The 22,124-nt window shown below is 42.6% G+C and overlaps 1 protein-coding gene across 3 annotated transcripts in view; it reads right to left on the bottom strand.

Annotated features, from left to right (window-relative positions):
- Nucleotides 1-22,124, bottom strand: part of LOC124605134 (tetratricopeptide repeat protein 17) — a 335,078-nt gene that overhangs the window by 135,554 nt on the left and 177,400 nt on the right. The gene's annotated exons all lie outside the window — the stretch shown is intronic.

Consider the following 22,124-nt stretch of genomic DNA (forward strand, 5'->3'; position numbering starts at 1 on the left):
GAACCTAATGTGAACAGTTGTGACGTCATGCTCATAGCAAGCAGTTTATTGTTACGAAGAATTACAGTCTGCGCCCTACGGCCTTTGACATATTTATGCTATTTGCAGACGTTTGTGCGTGCACGATGTTTTGTTGTTATAAATTGCACATTTCCTTTGCCAGTAAAGTTTTATTTTTTCTCTCTCGTTTATATTTTATTGCTGCAGTATCATTCTCCAGTAGCAGGATACAATAACATTCTTTGCTAGAGAATCAATTCTGCAGTAAAAATTACAAAAATTTAACTGAAAGCTAAAACAATGAAAAATTCCCGGAATTCCGAAAAACTCCCGGGTTTTTCCCGGATGTAAAAATTCCCGGGTTTTTCCCGGTTGTCCCGGGTCGTATACGCCCTGAGAGTCAATAGACTACAGAGAAATTTCTTAATTGGAAGTTATAAAAGTAAAGATCAGAAGCTGGGCATACAGTTAAAAATGTTAAGATGGGGTGGACCCAATTTTAAATAGGTATGGCAGAGAGGAAGGACCGATGAACCCACAGAAGAGATGGTCTGATCCTTGGTCAGGTGAATCTTTGGAAGGAATGACCCATACTGTATAATGAATGTGGTAGAGAGTAAAGGGTAGGTGGACCAATGGAAGGAATAGCCTACACTTAGGTCAAGTGAATCCATAGAAGGAATGACCTCAATTGTTTTTGTGTGGAAGGATAAAAGAAAGGGACACTCATATCACGAAGATGCAATGTATGTACACAGTATTAGCCGACTGAAGAAGCTGTAAGCACAGCTTTTACAAAGATAGGGAGCTGTAAGGTGCCTGCTGGTCATGTCAATGAAGTGTCGTCCAAAGTAGTCAAAGATTAATAGACTTACCTAAAAATGATTTATTCTTTGAATCTTCCTTTCCATACATGTTGACTAATCACACACCTGAGACTTGGAATTCTGGAGAGAGGTGTAGATTAAAATGTCGGCACACAAGTCATTGTAGTACATAAAGATGTAAACCCTTTCTATCTCAACAAATTTGAGAACCTTGTGCTGTTACAGGCAACAATTTAAAAATAGTGAAAAGCAAATTACCCTTGAGTAACAGTTAATGAGATAATGATCAGGCCGGTCAAATAAGACAAATATCTCTCATAAGTTTTTTCAAAATATGAAACAGTGTAGCAGTTAAGCAGATACCTGCTAGTAATTTGAACAAGTTATGTTAACAAACAAGGAGATGACACATTATCTTTTAATTATGTAAGCAAAAATATGTGAGGAAGATATAATCAAACGTGAAATGCAATCCTTGGTAAAACAAGTAATCATAGGCTGAAAAGACTGAACCAAGAAATACACTCACACATGTTTTGTATTGCGAAGGAATAAAACGGCGTTGGGTCTTAAAAGATGTTGAGTTTAATCATGATAATAATTTAATAAACAGTTAAAGATAATAAAATGTTTGTATTTCATTCAGTAGGCTGTTTGACACATCTTTCAGCTTACTGGGTGGATTTGTGGTGAAACATATTGTTCCTCCAGACAAATACATTCCACTTCTTCCTCACAATCAGATGAAAGGTGTTCATGTAAAAACATTGTTTAGGTAGTTAGTACATAGAGAACTTTCCACTGTGCATGCACAGGTTTAATGTATTTACAGAGTCACTGTGAGATGCGTGAGCACAAAACGTCACTGAAGCATGATGGCGATGGAGCATCTCCATATGCTGTGAAGGGGTCAATTATGCTTTAGCATCACGGCTTGGTGGTGTCCTGGAAGGCAGAGAACAAGAGGCACTGCTGACAATGACAATGCCCAGGAAAACAGTTGAGGAAGTTTGAAGAAATGTCATTCAATTCTGTTCTGAGATTCTACTCTGTTTTGTTATCTTCTAAGAGTCTGTTCAGAGATGATGGTCTGGTTTACTGATTAATATTAATAAGAGATCTGTTCACCCAATGTTGTAAATGATATATTAGAGAAACTAAATACAGAGATGTCGCTGAAAGATGTTTAAGTCATTTAGTAGTTTGAATACTTCGAAGCTTGCTTCCAGTCCTTGACCCTCTGCATATAGAGAAGAAGTCACGAAGTAAGAGTTTGCAACATTAAACAGCACGTCCAGTGCATCAAGATAACCCAACAAAGGCAACTATACGAAAAAATAATTTAGGTAGAAAGTAGCCAGGATAACATCAGGGCAGGGCCAGCTCCAGGAATTTTGCTGCCCCCCCCCCCCCCAAACAACTCCTCGCATTTCCAGATGCAGACAACCTTTCTCACAATGTCACTCATCCATGCCATCTTATTTTCACACATCACTCTAATTCAAACCTCTTTTTGACAAGAATATGTCTTTACAGCCAGAGGCAAGTATGAGGCACCAGTCAGTGAAACAGAAGTGAAATGTTTAGCGGGCAATACAGTTTCAATGATAACTCTGATAACTCCAAAACAGCGAGGTGTGTTCAAGTTATAACATCTTCAGCTTTCTTTCTCAGGCCTGCAAACAGATGAAATATGTGGTTTGTTCTAAAATATATCTGCACTTGTGAATGCATGATAGAGATGACACACATAACTCTAGTGGCAGCAGCAAGAGTAAGGACTGTTTTTTTATCCTTAAAAGGTAAAAAATGCCCTTCAGGCCATGAATGCTGTGTGCTTGGCATGTTGCAAAAACCGTGTTGGCACATCATGACAGCACAATTGGGGCTTTCTATTCATCGGTTGAAACATTGGATGAACATGGATGCAATTTTCCAGTGGTCAAATCAGACTGCTTACGCAGCTTTCACGGTGGCCATGGAATCACGGTGTCGATGTTGTGAAAAATGTGTACGGCTGCAGAAGATTACATTGAGAACTGACACAAGTTTCACAGTCTTCATGTGATTACTTTGTGAGACTGTACCTTGTAATTATGTAACCAAAATTAAGTTACAGCACTCATGAAGTTTATAACTAAAATCTCTTCACTTTTTCTGGTTCAGTGAACAGAGGGGACCATGCAGTGTGAGATTTGTAACAAGCATAAATATAGCATTATCGGTGGTATCATCAGCATTTCTGCGATGTGGAATGTCGTAGCATAGCAAGTGATTTACGTATGAATGCTTTATTTGCTGAAAAATGTCTATAAATCACCAGTGGCTATTTAGTGCGTCTGTATTACTAAAGAAAGAACAGCTCTGGTCGGATGCTGAGAAGGCATACTTTCCAACATGCCACAACCATGATTTATGGCTCAAAACAAGCAGATATGAAAGCACTTGCATTTACTGAAGACGTGATGTACTGACAGTATTTTAACTTCCAATTATTGTGGCAAGAAGTAACAATTATATCCTAAATAAAAACGCTGGAATGCAAACAGTGTGAAGTACGATGAAACTGGATAAAGAGTTCATGCCATACAGTTTAGTTGCTTCAGTTCCAAAAGAAGGTTTGATAGTTTTTTTCAGTATGATAATAATAAATACTGAGTATGGCTTCAACACCTACAAAAAACAAGAGGGGAAAGACACGAAACTTAAAAGACAAACAATGTAAATGATATCAATGGCAGATCCAAAGAAGAGAGAGCGATGGGGGAAGGATGCATGTCATGTTTTCACATGTAAACACAGCTTAATCACAATATCTGGATTCAAAAGAGTGTGGCATGTAACAGGGAGTCCACATTTTACTTGTTCTTTCTTTATTTCTTTATCATGAAATGTTTTTCTCGATGATGCTGCTACAGCAGTTGCTGCGTAGAAATTATTAGGCCAGCATATGTGACATTTATCTTCATTCCCTTATTATAGAGTTTTTTTGTTTCAATAGGGTATTTCAAGCTGACATAGGTACATTTCAAGAGTTGTGCCAAAGCTTCATTTGTCATCTTTTCACAAGACTGTTGGTAGTTTCCCACGCTGGGCAGTGGCACAGTTAATCCACATCCTAGAGCCAGCTCTGCACATCATTTGGGAGGTCGCATATCTTCTGAGCTAAATCCAACTGCAGAAAGGTGAAAATACATTCCAGCACTCCATGCAGGAAGTTCATTTTTATATCATAGCATCACACAGTTTTAAAAGTTTTGTTACAATGGAAATGACTGACCAGAATTGGAAAAAAGTGTTACAGTGTTTCATAAGGCTACTGAAAATGAAAGCATAGGGATGAAAAAGATAATGCTTTGAAACAGGGCCAGACATTGTTACCCTTTGTGACACTCACTAAACCAGCTGTGCCAGAAGAGTCAGAAATATGTGGAGATGATGTTGAATCTTCGTTAACTGATAGCAAGCAGGATCAGCATTCTCAAAGACAAGGTACATATTAGTTAGACAGTTCCTCTTATAACGTGTTAAGGTGGTTGTGGCGCAGGTGCAGAATGACCCCCTTCCACAAAAAATAGTGCTATTCTTCAAAACTTTGCAGATGTTGATACGCAAGAAATGTGGGGTTGAGGAGCATCTGTGGCACTGGTGTTGCAGAGATGGGATCACAGCAATCAAAAGAGAGATGACATTAAGAGTGGCACTTGGATTGAGAAGGAGTGCACACAAACAAGTGAAAGTGGTAGTATTAAAGTAAGCAATAGTGACAGTGACGAAATTGTTCTAGATGTTTTAATGGCTAGCTTGGCAGGGAATGTGATGCTTTTATATTTCAATATTAGTGTGTGGAGTGAATAAAAATGCTCCATCAATATGGAGGTAAAAGAAGCTGTTAGGTGAGGACCTGATGAAACAGATAAAACCCTGGTATGACTGAAATAGTAATCAACCCTCTCATTCAAATATATTTGAGCATGCCTTAAAAAATTAGAAAATTTCAAAAAGAGACTGGCTTGTTTGGAGCAAAGAAAATTAAGCATTGTACTGCCTTGCTTGCCAATTGCTTTCATGATGCATGGATTGTCTCTAAGTCTGATCTGGCTCCAGGCCACAACTGGGAATTATCAAGAGACTGGAGAAAGCTAAAACAAAACGCTAGTGAACATGGAAGCAATACTTGACATAAAATGTCATACTTAGAATGATGCAAATTAGAAAATGCGCTAAATAGTAGTTCAGCCACAAAAAATCTTTCAGACTGAAACATTATAAGGGGAATATGGCTGCCATAAGTTAACTGCAAATTAAATCTCATGAAACAATTTGCCATGAATTGTGGAAGCGTGATTATTGACTAGTGTTGTTAGACGACATGAACAAACTTTAACAAATTGACATTGTTGCATTATTATACAAGAATCATCGAGGAGCAGTTGTAGGGGCAGTAGATTTGTAATTTAACTTTACATATTGCACCTCTAACATGGACAGCAGCGTGTATGGCACAGGAGGAAACATTATTTCTGCTGATAACAACAGTGGCAGTGATTCTGTGGTAAGTGCTATGCATTGATTGAACAGGGAAATAAGTAATACTGCAGTTGAGGATGACTCTAACAAGGACATTCAAGGTTATGACAAAAGACAAGCTTTAAATTTGCCACAACAGATGGCTCCAAAAGTGACTCACAGCAGAAATAACAATGACGGTGTCTGTGAACATACGATAGAAAATGAGATGCATGTAGATCAGGAACCACTGCCAACAGATTCAAATGTGGCAGCACCACACCATGAAAACTTCCATGGAATTTATATAAGCCCACAGATAATAGTACATACATAGTGTGTTTGGTAAGCAGAAAAGCTGATGCAGGAAGGATACATCCTACGCCATTGGAAAAATTATTCAGAGTTGTATGCCTAGGATCTGTTGCCACATTGTCAATATCTCACAGGCAGCTAGAAATAGATTAAAAATTGAAGCCAAATCTCCAGCAGCTGCAAGTTACTTTGTACAGTCTGAAACAATATCCAAGATGAATTTTGAGTCATATATCCCTAACAATATGGTGTTGAAACAAGGAGTAATTCAAGGCATCTATACAGAATTTTAGGCATCTATACAGAATTTTCTGAGACAGAAATTATGGAATCAATGACTTCCAATGTTCATGTCATTAAAGTGATGTGAAAGACGAAATGTGTCACTCAGAATGACATATGTCTTGCTACAAATTTGCTGACCCTGTATCCTCACTTCTGACGGCACTCCTTCTGCAATATGTATATATTCATAGCAAATATTGTGAAATTACTCCTTACATACTAGTGGTGAAACAATGTTTCCAGTGTTTATGTTATGGCCTTACAGTCAGTCAATGTTACAGACAATATCATTTTCATCAATTTGGCAGACAATATACTAGAGAACAGCCCACAAAACCAGTACATCTTGTGTACATTGAGTGAGGGGCATGAAGCTATGGACAAAAAATGTAAACAGTTCCTATTTAGGCAACAGCAGCTCAGAACAACCGGAGCTTTAAAGACGCTGAGAATTATATATGCAGCACAACATATTCTCAGGCTGCTCAGTCCTTCCCTTTTTCTGCAAATATTAATGTAGCTCAAACACAGCCATATACAGCCACATGAAATTACAAAAATTGGATTCTCCCAGCCCCTCCTACCTCCAGCAATGGCACCGCCAGAAACAAAATGAACTGTAGAGGCTCATAGAGTCATACAGTACAATACATATGACAGCTATCTTTAAATTTGTGTGGTTTGCCATTTCAGGCTGGGGCTGCTAGGATTTAATTAGGCAATATGCTAATATCTTTTATACTGTTGTACTTTCCACCATAACTCTGGTTAACAAAGATCACTGGGAGGCTTTGTTCCAATAAACAGAACCATGGTATGTATTATGCAGAGACTATAATGCTCAATCACCAGTTGGACTGCAATGACAGAATGGGTGAGTCCATCCTGGCATTGTTTGGTAATAAACCACTAATTGTTACAAATTACAGTTCTCCAACAATGGTCCCCAAGAGGAGAGAATCGGCGTTAGACCTAAAACTATGCTCCCCTTGCATTATAGTAAGTCTATGTGTCAAGAACTCCAGGATTCTCAAGTATCAGACCATTACCCTATACTTATGAAGATCGGGTGTGAATATAGTCACTATCAGTACATAAACCTCACTGCTATATGGAATGTTGGAAAAGCAAACTGGGAAAGTTATCAAGAAATTATAATCCAAGAAAGTAAAGACATTCCCAATATTACCAAGGGAATTGATCGTTATGTGAAGTTTGTCACACTAATCGAAAGAGCAGTTAATTAAAATCATTCCTCTCCCAAGAAGCTGCAACAAACACAAAGTCAAAGACAAGTTGGCTGATGGAACATAAACTGTTTCAGGGCCACAACAAGAAGATTAGCAGTATAGAAAGTTAACAAAATTTGAAATTTTTTTTACATTAGAAGCAAAAAAAAAAAAAGTTTTTGGAGGTGCACAAGAGAAAAAGTTGGTTCCAATACTGTGAGTCATTATGAAAAGAAACCAGCATGATAGGGGTATGGCAAAAGATCAGATGTTTTACAAATGGGAAGTCAAATACAAAATTAATCAAGAAACAAATGCTTTCTTGGACACAACCCACACTGAAGATATATACTTTCATAAGGATGAAAGTCTAGCATTTGTTGACAATATGGACTGGAATTCTCTCTTTCAAATTCTGAAGGTGGCAGAGGTAAAATACAGGGAGCGAAAGGCTATTTACAATTTGTACAGAAACCAGATGGCAGTTATAAGAGTCGAGGGAATGAAAGGGAAGGAGTGGTTGAGAAGGGAGTGAGATAGGGTTGTAGCCTCTCCCCGATGTTATTCAATCTGTATATTGAGCAAGCAGAAAAGGAAACAAAAGAAAAATTCGGAGTAGGAATTAAAATCCAAGGAGAAGAAATAAAAACTTTGAGGTTCGCCGATGACATTGTAATTCTGTCAGAGACAGCAAAGGACTTGGAAGAGCAGTTGAACGGAATGGACAGTGTCTTGAAAGGAGGATATAAGATGAACATCAACAAAAGCAAAACGAGGATAATGGAATGTAATTGAATAAGTTGGGTGATGCTGAGGAAATTAGATTAGGAAATAAGACACTTAAAGTAGTAAAGGAGTTTTGCTATTTGGGGAGAAAAATAACTGATGATGGTCGAAGTAGAGAGGGTATAAAATGTAGACTGGTAATGGCAAGGAAAGCGTTTCTGAAGAGGAGAAATTTGTTAACATCGAGTATAGATTTAAGTGTCAGGAAGTCGTTTCTGAAAGTACTTGTATGGCGTGTAGCCATGTATGGAAGTGAAACATGGACGATAAATAGTTTAAACAAGAAGAGAATAGAAGCTTTTAAAATGCTGAAGATTAGATGGTAGATCAAATAACTAATGAGGAGGTATTGAATAGAATTGGGGAGAAGAGGAGTTTGTGGCACAACTTGACTAGAAGAATGGATCGGTTGGTAGGACATGTTCTGAGGCATCAAGGGATCACCAATTTAGTATTGGAGGGCAGCGTGGAGGGTAAAAATCATAGAGGGAGACCAAGAGATGAATACGCTAAGCAGATTCAGAAGGATGTAGGTTGGAGTAGGTACTGGGAGATGAAGAAGCTTGTACAGGATAGAGTAGCATGGAGAGCTGCATCAAACCAGTCTTAGGACTGAAGACCAAACAACAACAACAACAACAACAACAACGAAACAGAGCATGAATTGTGTACCTCTCTTACAGAAAAAGAACTGATTAATGCTTTACAAAATTCATCCTATACAGCACCAGATATCAGCGGAATACATCATAGCATGATCTGAAACTTGCCATCTGAGGCACTTTCTATGCTACACAGGTTGTACAATGAAATATGGATATGTGGTTCAGGAATGGATGACTGATTTTAATTCCTGTTCTTAAACCAAACAAAGATACTCTAAACCTGTCATCTTACATGCTGATAGCACTATCTTCAAGTTCATTACAGACACTTGAAAGAATGGCTGAAAACAGATTAGAATGGTGGATGGACAGGTATATTGTTCTCCCCAAGACCCAGTTTGGATTTTGGAATTTCTCCTTGTTGGGGCAGGGGAATCACACTGTCAGAAGGGAAAAACTTGTGAACAAATTCATTTTAAAGTAAATCTCACAGACAGGACACTCTCTAATCAAAGGCACAATGAAGTATTGGTCAAACACCGAAAAATTTAATTGTTTCTCTGGAAATAGAAGAAAACCACTGATTATGAAATCTCTTGAATGGTGGACCTTGTATGAAAATTAAATACGGAAGTGCAATGGCTTACCAGGATCCACTGTCCAATTCAGCTACCGAGAAGAAAATGTACTAATCTTTGATAACATCATACAATATAAAGATTCTCCAAATATGAAGACTGAAATCAGTATTTTCCTCAATAGTATCTTCCTTAATTCGTCAAAGACTTACATGGATGGATCTCAGAACATCGACAACGACAAAGCAAGGTATGCAATAGACAACACTACAGAAAATCATCAAGCCCCATATTCTCTACCTGAGAAGCCATAGCAGTTAGACAAGCATTAAAATACAGCAAAACTTGAAGATGAAACAATATGGTGATAATAAAAGATTCCCTAAATGTATTAAAGAGTCTTACGAAACCAAAATAGAACTAATGTGTGTCACCTACAGTTACAGACATTATTAAAGAAGTTGTTACAAATAAGCAAGCAGGAATAGTAACAAATTTCTTGTGGATTCCTGGGAACAGTGCCATTTTCTATAATGAAATAGTAGACAGCTTGGCAAAGCAATCAATGAATTTAGATGACATCCTGAATGAGAGAGATCCTCATCATGAAATGTTGAGCTTAACCAATGCAAAAGCAAGAAATAATGGCAGACACAACAGGATTTGACCAAGATATTGGAAAGAGTACAATGTGCCCAGCCACAGCCTAAAATAGTGTTATCACCTTAGTTTACTCATTGAAATAGGAGCAGATGATTCACAACAATGATTACATACTTGTGTTTAAATCATGGCAAATTCCCAATGCACCTGTTCTGAATAAAATAGAAGGAATCTCCTTTGTGCGATTTATGCAATGAAGAAGGAGGTGGGAATCATCTACTGTTCTTGTGTACCAGATACAAGACACAACAAAAATCCTTTATCAGTACATTGGTCAAAGCAAAAATTCCTCTTCCAGCATCGGCTACAACGATGTTGTCAACCCGAAACGTAATGTTCAATCACTTAAATATGTGAGACCTAATTACCTAGAGTTCTAGACATATTGTGTACATGATGTGTGTGCTTTTGTCAGTTTATGTTTCCTTCTTGCATTAATAATCTAATTAATTTGTGGCTATCTGCAACTCTGCATTTCCACTACATGGTGAGTAGCAGCTACCCTTTTCTTAATAGTGTTACATTCCATCTTGGATTTTCCTTTCTTTACTTACTGTGATATAATCACTTTATGAGCAGGTTATAGTGGTGATATATATAAAGTAACATTGTAAGAGTAGTACTGGAGAGGGAAATATTGCTTCATGTAAGCAAAGTAATTCTTTTCTCAAAAAAAGGTTTAGCTTTGAGAGTTGATAGTGATCTGTTAGCTGAAGATCATCGAAATGGCAATTTTTTGGATTCTCAGAGTTTTTGTGGCAAAGTTTGATCCAGTTATGAAAGAGCTTTTAAGAAAAGTTAAGACATCACAACATGGAGGAAAACACATGGTTTACTGTCTACCTCACAATGTTCAGAACAAATTTATTGAAATAACTCGAGAATTTGTTTGAAACTCCCAATGAAGTCCAAACAGAGCAAAATGTTTTTATATTGTACTATGTTGTCCTCAATGATGACAATCAATATAGGATTAGCTAGTACTTTCTTGACTTTGTTGATTGTAACCAGAAGACTCGCCAATCAATTGTTAAAATGATTTATGATGAGCTGAAACATTATGGCTTACAGATTTCAGACATGTGGGTAGTGTTGTGACAATGGAAGCTGTGTAAGTGGCATCTAACAGGGAGCTCAAGCTCAAATATTAAAGAAAATCAGTTGGGAATTTTATGTCCTTAAAGTGTTCTTTCATTCAATCTTCCAGGTGTCCATGCTGTGGAGAGTTGCGCAGATGTACTCACTTTTTACAAAATTGTTTTGAAAACATATTACTTTTTTCATTCTAGTCCCAAAAGAGAAAGTTTTAAAAGAAAATATTGAATTGTACCTTCACAGGCTATCAGAAACAAGATGGTCTGCACAGATAAACTTTGAGCATCCATTTGCTAAACATTTGCCAGTATTACAAAGGCCAGCTGAGCTTGCTTCTAATTTTGACTGTGGAGGCACATACAGAACAACAGGGAACACAGAAGTAGCTTATTTGAAATCATTTCAATATATCTTGATGTCTTCAATGTTGTACAAAGCATTAGTTGCAATAAACATACTTAACATGCTGCTTCAAACAAGGGAAGCCACAACTGATGATGAAAGTGCCAATATTAAGAGTCTAGTAGAAGAATTAAACACATTGAGAATTATTTGGGTTACTATTATGTGAAAGTTGAAAGGCAGCAGAAAATGTTGGAGTATCACCTGACTGGAATGTAACTGATTTGCGACACACAGAAATGAAAAGGCAAAAGAAAATTCTTTGTAGGTTGGTTGGTTTGTGGGATTAAAGGGACCAGACTGCTATGGTCATCGGTCCCTTTTTCCAAATACTAAAAACACCCACAGAGAATAAAAACGAGGAACAGAATACATAACAGACGACACATGACAAGAGAAACTTAGACAAAGACCAGACAAGGCGAACTAAAATCACACAGAGTGTGACAGTGGTTGGCCAGCTATAGAAACAAAAAAGGAAAAGCCAACCAGCGAGAAATGCATTAAAAGCTCAGATTAAAATCGTAGGCCAATGGCCAGAACCAACACAAAAGAACATAACAAACACTCAGAGTAAACGATAAAAAACCCCTGCCCGAATAAAATGCAAAACTAAGCCAGCCATAGCAGGGTCATCAGATAAAAGGGCAGGGAGCATATCAGGCAGTGCAAATGTCTGCCTGACCACAGCTAGAAGGGGGCAGGCCAACAAAATGTGGGCCACTGTCAAAGCCGCCCCGCAGCGACATAGAGGAGGGTCCTCCCGGCGCAGTAAATAACTGTGTGCCAGCCAGGAGTGGCCAATGCGGAGCCGGCAAAGGACTACTGAGTCTCTGCGAGTGGCTCGCAGGGATGACCGCCACACAGCTGTCGTCTCCTTGACAGCACGGAGTTTATTACGCGTTGTCAGTTCGCGCCATTCATTGTCCCATAGCGCAAAAACTTTGCGGCGTAAGACTGCCCGCAAATCAGTCTCTCGGAGGCCAACATCCAGAGATGGTTTACTCGTGGCCTCTTTCACCAGGCGGTCAACATGTTCATTGCCCGGGATACCGACATGACTGGGGGTCCACACAAAGACCACAGAGCGGCCGCAATGGGCAAGAGTATGCAGGGGCTCATGGATAGCCATCACCAGATGAGAACGAGGGAAACACTGGTCGAGAGCTCGTAAACCGCTCAGGGAATCGCTACAGATAACGAAGGACTCACCTGAGCAGGAGCGGATATACTCTAGGGCACGAAAGATGGCAACCAGCTCAGTAGTGTAAACGCTGCAGCCATCCTGCAAGGAACGTTGTTCAGAATGGTCCCCTAGAGTTAGCGCATACCCGACACGACCAGCAACCATTGAGTCGTCAGTGTAAACAATGCCAGAGCCATGATACGTGGCCAGGATGGAACACAAGCGGCGGCGGAAGGCCTCTGGAGGGATTGAGTCCTTCGGGCCCTGTGCCAAGTCGAGCCGAAGGCAAGGGCGAGGAACACACCATGGGGGTGTATGCAAAGTGGCCCGGAAGGGAGGTGGAACAGTGAAAACCCTAAGCCCGGAGAGAAGCTCTTTGACGCGGACCGCGATTGTACAACCTGACCGTGGCCGACGTTCTGGCAGATGGACGAGCGATTGTGGGAACAGGAGACGATAGTTTGGATGCCCGGGCAAGCTAAAAACATGGGCAGCATAAGCGGCCAGCAAACGTTGGCGCTGTAACCGCAGGGGAGGGACACCTGCCTCCACTAGTATGCTGTCCACAGGGCTGGTGCGGAAGGCACCAGTGGCAAGTCGTATCCCGCTGTGTAGTATTGGGTCCAGCACCTGCAACGCAGGGAAGCGGAGCCATAAGCCAGGCTCCCATAATCCAGATGGGACTGGATTAACACTTGGTAGAGCCGTAACAGGGTAGACCGGTCGGCGCCCCAGCTGGTGTGGCTCGAGCATCTCAGAGCATTTAAATGCAGCCAACACGCCTGTTTAAGCTGCCGAATATGAGGCAGCCAAGTCAACCGGGCATCAAAAAGTACACCCAAAAACCTGTGGGTCTCCACCACAGAAAGAAGTTTGCCGTCAAGATAAAGCCGCGGCTCAGGATGGACCATTTGGCGCCGGCAGAAATGCATAATGCGGGTCTTGGCAGCCGAAAACTGAAAACCACATGCTATAGACCAAGACTGCACCTTGCGGATTGCGCCCTGTAGCTGACGTACAGCAGCTGCAATGCCAATAGAGCTATAGTAAAGGCAGAAGTCATCAGCATACAGGGAAGCGGAGACAGAATTTCCCACCGCTGCAGCGAGACCGTTTATTGCAATTAAAAACAGGCAGACACTGAGGACAGAGCCCTGCGGTACCCCGTTCTCCTGGACGCGGGAGGAACTATGGGAGGCTGCGACTTGCACGCGGAAGGTACGATACGACAGAAAATTGCGGATAAAGATCGGCAGAGGGCCCCGAAGGCCCCATCCATGAAGCATAGAAAGGATGTGATGAAGCCATGTCGTATCATACGCCTTCCGCATGTCGAAAAAGACAGCGACCAGGTGCTGACGGTGGGCAAAGGCGCTGAGGATGGCTGACTCCAGGCTCACCAGATTGTTGGCGGCGGAGCGTCCTTTACGGAACCCACCCTGAGACAGAGCCAGAAGGCCCCGAGACTCCAGTACCCAATTCAAGCGCCGGCTCAACAACTGTTCGAGAAGCTTGCAAAGACCGTTGGTGAGGCTAATGGGGCAGTAGCTGTCCACCTCCAAAGGGCTCTTGCCCGGTTTCAAAACGGGGATGACAATGCTTTCCCGCCATTGCGACGGAACTCACCCTCGACCCAGAGAAGGTTGTAAAGGTCGAGGAGGCGTTGATTGCAGTCCACTGAAAGGAGTTTCAGCATCTGACAGTGAATGCGATCTGGCCCAGGGCGGTATCAGGGCAAGTGGCAAGCGCGCTGTGAAATTCCCACTCACTGAATGGAGCATTGTAGGATTCAGAATGGTGGGTGCGAAAAGAAAGGCTCCGACGTTCCATCCGCTCTTTAATGGAGCGGAAGGCCAGTGGGTAATTGGAAGAAGTGGAACTAAGAGCAAAATGCTCTACCAAGCTGTTGGCAATTTCATTGGAGTCCGTACAAACTGCTCCATTCAGTGAGAGCACAGGGACGCTGACAGGGGTCCAATAGCTGTAGAGGCGACAGATCTTGGCCCAGACCTGCGATGGAGAGACGTGGAGGCCATTGGTGGACACATACCGCTCCCAGCACCCCTGCTTGCTTTGGCAGATAAGGCGGCGGGCCCGCGCATGCAGTCGTTTGAAGGTGATGAGGTGTTCAATGCAGGGATGTCGCTTGTGATGCTGGAGCGCCCGCCGGCGATCTTTAATCGCTTCAGCGATCTCAGGCAACCACCAAGGCACAGTTCGCCGCCGAGGGGACCCAGAAGAATGGGGAATGGCAGATTCGGCGGCAGTAACGATGCTGGTGGTGACCGATTGAACCACCGCATCAATGTCATCACTAGAGAGAGGCTCAATAGCAGCAGTGGAGGAAAACTAGTCCCAGTCAGCCTTATTCATGACCCACCTGCAAGGCCGGCCAGAAGACTGACGCTGTGGCAGTGACAGAAAGATCGGAAAGTGGTCACTACCACACAGGTCGTCATGCACACTCCAGGCAACAGACGGTAAGAGGCTAGGGCTGCAAATCGAAAGGTCGATGGCGGAGTACGTACCATGCGCCACGCTGAAGTGTGTGAAGGAACCATCATTTAAAAGCGAAAGATCGAGCTGTGCCAATAAATGCTCAATGGTGGCGGCTCGATCTGTCGCCACCGACCCACCCCGGAGGGTTATGGGCGTTGAAGTCGCCCAGTAACAGGAAAGGGGGCAGCAATTGGGCTATCAGCGCAGCCAGGATATGCTGCGCAACATCATCTTCCGGTAGAAGGTAAAGACTGCAGACGGTAACAGCCTGTGGTGTCCACACCCAAACAGCGACAGCCTTTAAATGTGTTTGTAGAGGGACAGACTCGCTGTGAAGAGAGTTAAGGACATAGATGCAGACGCCACCAGACACCCTATCACAAGCTGCCCGGTTCTTATAATAACCCCGATAGCCACGGAGGGCAGGGGTTCGCATTGCTGGAAACCAAGTTTCCTGAATAACAATGCAGAAGAAAGGGTGAAGGCTGATAAGTGGTCGGAGCTCAGCTAGATGGTGGAAGAAACCACTGCAGTTCCACTGGAGGATGGTATTGTCCATGGCTGAGAAGGCGTGAAGGGACGAGAAAGGCAATTTACGCCGCTTGTTCACTCGCTGCCACCAATTCAGAACCCGCACGAGTGACATCCATGGCGTCTGAGGGACCAGCGAGATCCAGGTCTGCAGCAGACGCCAGAATCTCGACCTCGTCCTCAGACGCAGAGCTTGTAGGAAGCGGTGGGACGGGTGCCATCACAATGTCGTTGGTCTTGGGGACTTTCTTCTTTTTCGGTTTCTCCCGCTGTGCCTTCAGTGGTTCAGGCTTCATGGGCTTCACTGGGTCAGTCTCAGGGACAGACGACGACCGTGAGGCCCTCAGCCACTTGCGGGTGTCCGCGTTTCCACCGGTTGGAACTTGCGAAGGGAGGTCCCCAAGGGACCCCTTCCTGGTGAGAGAAGCCGAAGAAGTCTTACGCTTCTCCGGCTGGGAAGGGGGAACTGATGTCCCCGATGGTTTTGGGGGTGTTCCTCCTGAAGTAGATGGAGCAGGAGCAACAGGGAGTGAAGTGCCCCCCACAACCAAGGGAGCCGGTGAATTCTGACAGAACTGAGGTCGAACTGTAGGTGACGACACGGTAGAGGTTCGAACCGGTGTTGCAGACGCGGCATAGGTGGATGTCATTGGCACAGGATGTAACCGCTCATATTTCCGCCTAGCCTCGGGGTAGGTCAGGCGGTCCAGGGTCTTATATTCCATTATCTTCCTTTCTTTCTGGAATATCCTACAGTCCGGTGAGCAAGGGGAATGGTGTTCTCCGCAGTTAACACAGATAGGAGGTGGGGCACATGGAGTATTGGGATGCGAAGGACGTCCACAATCTCTACACGTGATGCTGGAAGTACAGCGAGATGACATGTGTCCGAACTTCCAGCATTTAAAACACCGCATCGGAGGAGGGATATATGGTTTCACATCACATCGGTAAACCATCACCTTAACCTCATCGGAGGAGGGATATATGGTTTCACATCACATCGGTAAACCATCACCTTAACCTTTTCGGGTAAGACATCACCCTCAAAGGCCAAGATGAAGGCACCTGTGGCCACCTGATTATCCCTCGGACCCCGATGGACGTGCCGGACGAAGTGAACACCTCGTCGTTCTAGGTTGGCGCGTAGTTCTTCGTCGGACTGTAGAAGAAGATCCCTGTGGAAAATAATACCCTGGACCATGTTTAAACTTTTATGGGGAGTGATGGTGACGGAAACATCCCCCAACTTGTCGCAAGTAGCAACCTCCGTGACTGGGCAGACGATGCTGTTTTGATGAGCGCATTTTGGACAAGCCCTCCACCTCCCCGAACTTGTCCTCTAAATGCTCCACAAAAAACTGAGGCTTGGTTGGCATAAAAGATTCACCATCAACCCGCGTACAGACAAGGTACTGGGGTGAATAATCTCCACTGCTGTCTTTACCCATGCGTTCCTCCCATGGAGTGGCCAGGGAGGGAAATGATCTCGGATCGTATTTCTTCTCATTGAGGTTAGACCTCGATCACTTAGAGACTGCTGGTGGAGGCCCACCAGTGAGAGATGATGTACCACGCTTTATTGCGGGTCATCTGCCCTGATGCCACCCACTCCGACCAGGGGCTCTCCCCACGGGTGCCACCCAGCCGCAGCAAAGACCACCTGGCAGGATGGCCTTTGCCGGGAGTCCCGATGCCCTAGAGGGATAAGCATCTACTCCTCGGCATACGTGGGGAGGTAGCAGCTCAGGCATAAGCAGTGTGATCCCTGTGTAGTCAGGGGGCTACCACCAAGAGGGTACATGACAACCCCACCACAACGGACTGGCTACCTTGCTGGATGTCGGGTGTCGAAATATCCATGTACATCACGAGGGCAAAGATGGAAGTGCACAATGGAGGGAATGTATGCAACCCGGAACACACTGCAGCCAATGTGGCCGGAAGCTCGATGGAAGTTCAACTCCATGACAATACCGGGTATGCCAGATCTTAGGGCAAGATGGATATATGATCACCACGTAAGGCGTCCTTCCCCAAATGGTACGCACTAACAGAAAATTTTGAAAGGTAGTGGTCAAACCCCTTAGGGGACTATCACATTAAGGCCGAAACGTTTGAGACTCCTTTTAGTCGCCTCTTACAACAGGCAGGAATACCGCGGGCCTATTCTTACCCCCGAACCTGCAGGGGGCAAAATGCTTTGTACATGAACACCAGAGGAAGATTTAAACCTGAGCCCAGATGAAAGTTTTAAACTACCGTACATGTTTTCAATGTAATTCATTTTATTACAATTTTGTCCTTTATAATTATAGCACACTGCCCTCTTTATTTCTTCATTTAGTCAATTTTTCAATACCACTGAGTCTTCAATCTTCAACATGCACATAAAACAATGTAGCTGTACAGTTTGTTATTATTATTATTGTCATTGTTTTATCCTGTGTGTGTGTGTGTGTGTGTGTGTGTGTGTGTGTGTGTGTGTGTGTGTACTGTAGATCAAAAAAGGATTTGCCTGAAAGTTAGCAAAGTTCTCAATCTTGATGATGCAACATCTTCAGTTTTGGTAGTTGTTACTTTTACTCAAAAATTATTTACATTCTGCCAGGACTTTCCATACAATATTTATTTCACTACCACCCTTTTTCATTTCTCTTTCCTTCTACATTTTTATGATACGATATAAAACTTTTTCTGAATTCTTTTGCCCTTCACAGTTCTATTTTGTTTCTGACATGAAGCACATGTAGTTGCCTCCTGTCCATCACATCAACAATGCTTCCTATTTTCCTAGTGTCCTGTATTCAGAGTAGCAAATTGTTGTATGTTCTTTTTGTCTTTCTTTCCTTTTTTTCAAAGGCTTGCTCCATTTATGAATCAGGCTTGTACAGGGTGATTCAAAAAGAATACCACAACTTTAGGAATTTAAAACTCTGCAACGACAAAAGGCAGAGCTAGGCACTATCTGTCGGCGAATTAAGGGAGCTATAAAGTTTCATTTAGTTGTACATTTGTTCGCTTGAGGTGCTGTTGACTAGGCCATTTCAGCCAATAATGTTTTTGGTCCCTTTTTCTTCGAAGGTGCTACTGTAACTGGACTACAGTATCTGGAGATGTTAGAGAATTGGCTGTTCCCTCAGCTCAAACAAGAAGCACAACAATTCATATTTCAGCAGGATGGAGCGCCACCACATTGGCACTTATCTGTCCATAACTACCTGAACGTCAACTACCCGAGGCGATGGATCGGCCGCCAGGCAGCCCGTGACAGAGCACTTCATCACTGGCCTCCAAGAAGCCCTGATCTTACCTCCTGCGATTTTTTCTTATGGGGGTATGTTAAGGATATGGTGTTTCGGCCACCTCTCCCAGCCACCATTGATGATTTGAAACGAGAAATAACAGCAGCTATCCAAACTGTTACGTCTGATATGCTACAGAGAGTGTGGAACGAGTTGGAGTATCGGGTTGATATTGCTCGAGTGTCTGGAGGGGGCCATATTGAACATCTCTGAACTTGTTTTTGAGTGAAAAAAAAAACCTTTTTAAATACTCTTTGTAATGATGTATAACAGAAGGTTATATTATGTTTCTTTCATTAAATACACATTTTTAAAGTTGTGGTATTCTTTTTGAATCACCCTGTATTGCCCCTATCGGCTTTTTGGCTCTACTGCAGCTTCACCAGAGTCCTGTTAATTGCCACTTTTTAACATGTTATTGTAAAAGAAGAAAATAACTAGCTTCTACAATAACAGAAATTGAACACTTCTTGAGTGCTGATATTAAACATATAAAATCCATTTTCCTCAAGCTCACTTTTCCTCTGGCTAACAAGGGGAGGCCGTCAATTGTGAGCCGGCCGAAGTGGCCGTGCGGTTAAAGGCGCTGCAGTCTGGAACCGCAAGACCGCTACGGTCGCAGGTTCGAATCCTGCCTCGGGCATGGATGTTTGTGATGTCCTTAGGTTAGTTAGGTTTAACTAGTTCTAAGTTCTAGGGGACTAATGATCTCAGCGGTTGAGTCCCATAGTGCTCAGAGCCATTTTGAACCGTCAATTGTGAAATTCAGATTCGATTCATACTGCGCATATTAAAAGCTCATGGCTAGAGGTGTAATGTGGCAAAGCACCAAGATGCAGTTCTCAGCCGTTGTCGAGAAAATCGACAGTTAAAAGAAACCATTGCAGTGAAATACTCTCTACGATTAATAATTTTCTACAGCGTCGTGGCGCAGCGGTAAGCCCTCGGGTTCATAATCTGAAGGTCGCCGGATCGAATCTCACTCCATGCAACCTTTTTTTTTAGGATTTGTTTTTTGTAATTCAAATGTGTATATAATTCCCGGCAATCAGTTGCAACAATTATGCATATAATAAGCTGTTGAAAGTCGTTTGTCGTGGAAAAACTGGCGACTTCAAACGTCATTATGCCCAAGGCCCACTGCTGCAGGTTTCTGGTAGTAACTTGCTGGAAGTTTTGTCGAGCTTATAAGAAGCGATCATGCACCCATGAATCGATGGTAGAATATTTATCAAATTTGTTACCGCCACGTTTGATTTGCTCTTTCCACCTGGATTAATAGTCCACATTTGTCAAAAGAGAGCACCCCTTTTTTTGTAGAGTTTTGAGACTCCAGCCTGGATGTTCTTTGGCCAGATTGACAGCTCTAATTTTGTAATCCAGAGAAATATAGTCATACTCTTTTGTTTCTACTTGTCCGGCTCGTATTCGTCTGATGATTTGTTGGCAATGGGACTCGTTTCAACGTCTTCGTAGGAATTATTATCGTCGATTTCATCAATGTCTATCAGTTCCTCATCATGAACGAGGGTTTTTTTGGCGAGCATTTGCAGCGTATTCTGGAACATTTCTTCCCCAATTACCATGGCTTCTTCGTTGATTGATGATGACGGTTCTGCTGCGATGCCATTACTGTTACGAAGGAGGCTTTCAAAATACACAAACACATCTTTCAATTGTTGTTTCGCCACTTCACTGTGTATAGAATCTTCTTCGATCACATCACTTTCATGCGAAGGGCCCGGATCGCTCTCCAATTGTACCGTCTCCATTTTTCCGTTTGTTTAACAGGGTGTACCAAAGCTCTCACGTACACACTGATTTTCGACGATGTTATAAGTTTGGCTAGGGACCGCATCTACCTTCTTTCGAAGTTAGCAGGCAACTACGCTGTTATGTGGCTGCTCGTTTCGGCCCATTCAACATCTGTCCTTCAAGTGTAACGAGCGAGTAATGGAGTTTATATTTCATACCTGCCACAGCAAATTTGTGTTCGTGGGGTCTCTATTCTAAGTCGAACGTTTGACTTACACTATACGTATTTGTTTCGGAATATTGTTTCTACGTCTTCCGTTAACTATACGTGGTAAACATTATGAAGACAATTAGTGAAATACAACTTTGTTTGCGGAAAACATAATGATGTTCGAAGTCGCCAGTTTTTCCACGACAAACGACTTTCAACAACTTATTATATGCATAATTGTTGCAACTGATTGCCGGGAATTCTATATATATAAAATGTCTGCTTGTGTTTGTGTATGTGCGGATGGATGACGAAGCAACCGTTGGTTGCGAAAGCTAGAATTTTGTGTGTATATTTGTGTTTGTTTGTGTGTCTATAGACCTGCCAGCGGTTTTGTTTGGTAAGTCTCATCATCTTTGTGTGTGTGTGTGTGTGTGTGTGTGTGTGTGTGTGTATATATATATATATATATATATATATATATATAAAAAAGGTTGCATGGAGTGAGATTCGATCCGGTGACCTTCGGATTACGAACCCAAGTGCTTACCGCTGCACCACGACGCTGTACAAGATTATTAATCGTAGAGAGTGTTTCGCCGCAATGGTTTCTTTTAACTGTCGATTTTCTCGACAACGGCTGAGAAGTGCATCTTGGTGCTTTGCCACATTACGCCTCTGGCCATGAGCTTTTATTATGCGCAGTATGAATCGAATCTGAATTTCACAATTGGCGGTCTCCCCTTGTAAGTTAAAATGCATCACTGAGAAATCATCAAAGCATTTAATAGATCATAAAGATTATGAGAAAATATTAAATGATGTGTTCAGGTACCAGTTGGCTAAAAAACATCTTGTTCAAATATAGCAAGGAAAGTTGTGGCAGAATTTAAATAATTTAGGAGTAAAGGAGAACTACTGACTGAATAGTAGAAATGTTGAATTGTTGAGAGGCACACAAAAAAACAAAAGCTTTTCTAGCTTTCAGAAGAAATCCTCTGATGAACTACAGAAAACACACACACACACACACACACACACACACACACACACACACACAGGTGTAATTAAATTGTGTGTGTCAAGTGGCTTGGGTAAGGAGAGAAAGTGGTGGAAAGGAGGAGGAGGAGGAGGAGGAGGAGGAGGAGGGGTTGGGAACAAGTAGCTAGCACATTCCTGTCCTGAACATTTGCTACCTCCTTTTAAGCCGCTTCTCCTCCTGTGCACCTTTCTCTCCCTCTACCCATCCCACCCAACACAGACCCCAAAACAGTCCCCATGCTCTACTGAACTGCAATCCCGGCTTTTAGTGTCCAGCCAGCACTTCTTCCGAAAGTTAGCAA

The sequence above is a fragment of the Schistocerca americana genome, chromosome 3 (genome assembly GCF_021461395.2).
Source record: "Schistocerca americana isolate TAMUIC-IGC-003095 chromosome 3, iqSchAmer2.1, whole genome shotgun sequence".
NCBI classification, from domain to species: Eukaryota; Metazoa; Arthropoda; class Insecta; order Orthoptera; family Acrididae; genus Schistocerca; species Schistocerca americana.